Genomic DNA, 4,939 nt, shown 5'->3' with positions numbered 1-4,939 from the left:
CGGCGGAGTTTATCAATGTTTTTGGGATATGATTAAGGTGGACTTGGTTCGGTTGTTTAACCAACTACATACTAAAAACCTTGACATTGCCCGTTTAAACTTTGGGGAAGTTATTCCACTGCCCAAGACTAAGGAGGCTAGTCGTATTCAACAATTTCGACCGATTTGCCTTCTAAGCATCAATTTTAAAATCTTTACAAAAGTTGCAACAAATCAGTTGAATGGGGTGGCTGACCATGTGGTTAAACCCACTCGAATAACGTTTATGCAAGGATGCAACATACTAGAGGGAGTGGTTGTATTGCATGAAACTGTACATGAGCTTCACCGTAAAAAGTTGAGTGGGGTCATCTTTAAAATTGACTTCGAAAAGGCCTATGATAAAGTAAAATGGCCCTTTCTGTTGCAAACTTTACGCATGAAGGGCTTTTCACCAAAATGGTGCGATGGGTTGAGAGTTTTGTTTTTGGAGGTAGTCTGCTATCAAAGTCAACGATGATGTTGGCAACTATTTTCAAACTAAGAAGGGTCTTCGCCAAGGGGACCCCATATCCCCTATTTTGTTCAACATCGCAGCTGATATGTTAGCTATCCTTGTTCAGAGGGCTAAGGTGGCTGGCCAGATGAGCGGTGTTATTCCCCATTTAGTAGAAGAAGGTCTGTCTATTTTACAATACCCGTCTTCAAAATTCCTTTTTGTTGCAATCATAGACGCGATGTAACATCCCAAAATTCTAAATTTTGGAATGTTATAGTAAATAAACATTTATGAATTTTTTCTTGAATGTTGTGTGAATGATTGTGTGAATTTGAAACTTTTAGAAAGATTGAATGAGAGGGAATAAAAGGACTTTTCCAAACTATCATCCTTGCATTTCTTTTCCATGAATTCAAATTCATTTCATCACAAAACCCTAGAGTGAAGATGACATGACTTCTTCCATTAGAAATGAAAAGGGATTTGAAAATGATTTGAATTCCATTTGAAAATATTTCAAAGTCATAAAATTTAAGCAACTCAATGATCCTCATGGGAGAAGATAAAATGACTTCTTCAAATTTGAAGAAAGAGAGTTGGAAGTTTCAAAGAATCATTTGGAAATTCATCTTGAAGTTATTTGAATTTCTAAAATTCAATCTGAAAGGTATTCAAAATGAGAGAAGTAATATGGCACGCGAGCGTTCGCAACAGCCACGTTTGGGTTGCGCTTGGCTCTTTGCCTCTTTGAGAAGTCGAACAATGATGTTACTACTTCTACAATATCGAATCAACTGTTGCATGTCCGTCCACCGCGTATGGGAGGGATAACTTGTTGTAGTAAGCAAAAGCCTCTCCTCATCTACGATCCGCCGTGCACATGGGCGAGGGAGAGGGCATACTAGTACTAATCAAGCTTATCCTCGTTGTATGAGTTGATGTGACACATCATAGCATCGACCCCACATGCTTGCCTCTAAACTTGGCTAAAAGACCCACAATGTACAATATTTGTTGCAACCTCTAACATTTACCCCACCATAAATTAAAATATATATTCCTCTCTTGACCAGATCAGCATGCAAACTACAATCACCAGGATGACAGGTAGGGCCAGAAGATTATTTTAATCAAAAAATGCTTTGAGACGGCCTCATAGCATGGAGCCGACTCCAACGATTATGTGGAGAGTATCATATACTAGTATCATGCATATGATACTAGTGTACGATACTACCTCCATAGTGCATTGTATCATAGAGTAGTATCATAGAGTAGTATCATAGATGATCATATTTATTGCCAAACATGATATGGTGTCTATCTATGTTACTCTAACTCTCTCTCTTTCTTCTTTAATTATCTAAGACGTAAGCATGTTTGCTAGTCCCAAGTGCATGATACCGGTCATGTTACACCCACTATGGCCAGCCTAAGACTAGACTACCTCCCCTACACATGAAACCGCCACACAAGCGTTCAGTTGCACTTGGCTCTTCGCCTCTTTGGGAAGTCGAACTTGATGGTACTACAGTATGCTTCTGGCCATCTGACATCGAATGAACTTCTGCATGTCCATCGCATGCGGCAGGGGGAGTGTGTAGCAAAAGCTTCTCCTAGTCCTGCGAGCCACCACGCTCATGGGCGAGCAAGAGGGTGTTGTAATAATCAAGCTTCTCCTTATTGTACGAGTTAAAGCGACACATTAAAGCAGTGCACTCGATATATTTCAATAATTTGCATTTATCGATGCATTAATTACAATGCATGCATGCATGCCGTCACTTTCTTTTTGATACTTGCATGTGTTGATTTAATGCACCTTGAAGTAGTATGGATATGTGATGGTAAAACTTTCTAATGCCTCGGCTCTAAAGCGAGAGATGGTGGTGCACGAGGTGGGCGAGATGATGTCGACGGAATAAGACCCGATGATGGAGGTCTCTATGGACCTCACCTTGCTCCACTGCCCCTTGTGCCTCCGCCCCTTGAAGCCTCTAGTGTACGAGGTTCAAATACACCTCGTACATTTGGCTGATCGAGGAAGGTGCATGTTTCTTGATTGATGTGTTGTTTGATTGATTTGTGCAGTGCATGGGAGGGCACATGGCCTGTGCGGACTGCCACGGCGAGCGCCCTGGGAACCAGCAGCAGTGTCAGAAGTGCGAGCCCGGCCATGGCTTCGATGTGCGGAACACGACGATGGACACTGTCCTCTCCTCGGTGAGGGAGGAGTGCCCATACAAAGGCTGTGAGCTCTAGGTCACTTAGCACATGCTTGCCGATCACCAGAGTGTGTGTCCGCTCACGCCCTGCAAATGCCCTATGCCCGTCTGCGGCTACGAAGGCCCGCCGCCGCTCCCCCACCTCATCAGCACCATGCATCCCATGCCCGTGCATAGGATCCAGTAGGGCAAGGTGCTCTAGCTGCAAGTGCCAGTGTCAGAGCCGCGACACTTTCTGTTCGCAAACGAGGACGTGCACACATTCTAATTAAAATAAGCATGCTTGATGGTAATAACGAGCGCGCATGGTTGATGGAACAAGACGTGTGCTGACATCGCCTATTGCGGTGCACCCTATGGTGTAAACGCTATGTACGCGAGAACGCGTGCCCACGTTACGCCATCCAGGAATAGTGTCGCACTTCAAAACTAGAACCGTCAACAAAATTTGAGCTTGTGCCCATCACATTCCAAATTACTACCACGCTATATTTAATTGCAAACCTGTTCACACCGATAAAAACCTAAACGGTTTCCCACTTAGGAGCATATTAGTACTCGGTTATAAATACTACCTACTCCAAGATGACTGCATATTCCTCCTCAACTCCTCATCCACAAAAACAAACAAGTCTTTCATCATTGTTCCCTTGCGCCTGCCATGGCCCGCATGAGTTCTGGGTCGAGAGATTACTACCAGGGAGAGGCGAGCATGGAAGCAGAAGCACGAGAGATGTCCCGCCTCACCGCGAAAGCAACCAACATGTCCCACCGTGCAGCCGTAGCAGCACAGAGGTCTCGTCACACCATCGAAGTAGCACAGAGGTCCCGCCGCATGGTCGATGCAGCAGACTAGTCCGGCCGCGCCCAGAAGCAACAGAGATGTCCCACCGCGCCTCGAATGTAGTAGGGAGGTCCTCCCACGCCGCAACGGCCTGGTAAAATGTCTCGTGGGCAGGCGAGGACTCTCACAGGCGCATGCGCGCTATGCTCGATGGCCTGATGGGTCGGATCTCTGGTTGGATGAAGCTCCAGGACGAGATGAATGCCTTGTTTGAAAATGCTACCAGCGTCATCTGGGGACTAGAGTAGGACAAGGAGATCTCCGCACCGAGCGCGACCTGCTGAGGGAAAAGATCGCCGGAAGGGTGAAGCAGGAGGATGAGACCGCTGCCTTGTTGAAGAGGACGAGCATCATCATTAAGAATCTTATGGACGAGAATGCCATGCTCCGCATCGAGGGTGAAAGACTGGTGGAGGAATCTGCGGATGCTGCCAAGCAGCGTATTGAGGACATGAAATTGACAAAAGAGATCACCGTCGCTCGCCGCGAGAACTAGTCTCCGCGACCAGTAGCACATCAAGAAAGTAGAGATCAGCGAGCCAGATCGTTGTATGCATCTTCCTTCTTCTTTTGCCCTTGTGTATGTCGGGCGTAGCCGCATGTGGCTTTTTAAATTATCTTCCTAAATATGTAAGCCAATTATTATCCACTGTCATCGTCCTTATATATTCATCAGTCTTGCTATAAGTCGCAGTAGTTGCTATATAGGTCTGCCAGATCTTACATCAAGATCTGTGCAAAATTTTCTTTTCAGATTTTCCTTTTTCTCTCTAAAATCTTAGTCGAGTGAGACATAGCCACGCCATTAAACAGGGGCTTGGGCGCCATTAATGGAGACGTTGGGAGAGAGGTGGGCGGCAGATGGAGGTCAAAGGGCTCTCCTCCCGATAAGCATGCACAGTGGTCTGATCGCACGCCTCCCGTACTCAAATAGCTACCTTGCACGACGCCTCCTAGCCAATAAAAAAGGGGACGCGTGGCGGCACATAAATGGTAAGTTGAACACCCATGGTTTCAATAATACTTATGTTTCCGATTGTAACGTGACTACACGTGTTCCAAAATGACTTTGTTGATTGTTAATGTGTGTGCCTTCACAAATTGGATAGCAAAATTACCACAGCATGTTGGTGCCTTGTCATGACACGAAGCCAAGTTTCATGATTTTCATGCACGTTTTGGATTTACAAGAATTCAAAAAACCAAGTTTCTCAATGTTTCCGGCTGAGCCACGATGCCTAGATGTTTGAATTTCATTCCCATTTCTTGCATGGGACCTAGAAATTTACTCAAGGACACACATGTGATTTTTCAACCAACTCTGGTGCACTAGAGCATATGCTTGTAGTTCAAATTTTAATTATGCACATTAAATGACTAGAAACTCAATTA

The sequence above is a fragment of the Triticum dicoccoides genome, chromosome 4B (genome assembly GCF_002162155.2).
Source record: "Triticum dicoccoides isolate Atlit2015 ecotype Zavitan chromosome 4B, WEW_v2.0, whole genome shotgun sequence".
Taxonomy (NCBI): domain Eukaryota; kingdom Viridiplantae; phylum Streptophyta; class Magnoliopsida; order Poales; family Poaceae; genus Triticum; species Triticum dicoccoides.
The sequence above is the reverse complement of the archived record's forward strand: the minus strand, read 5'-3'. Positions refer to the sequence as shown.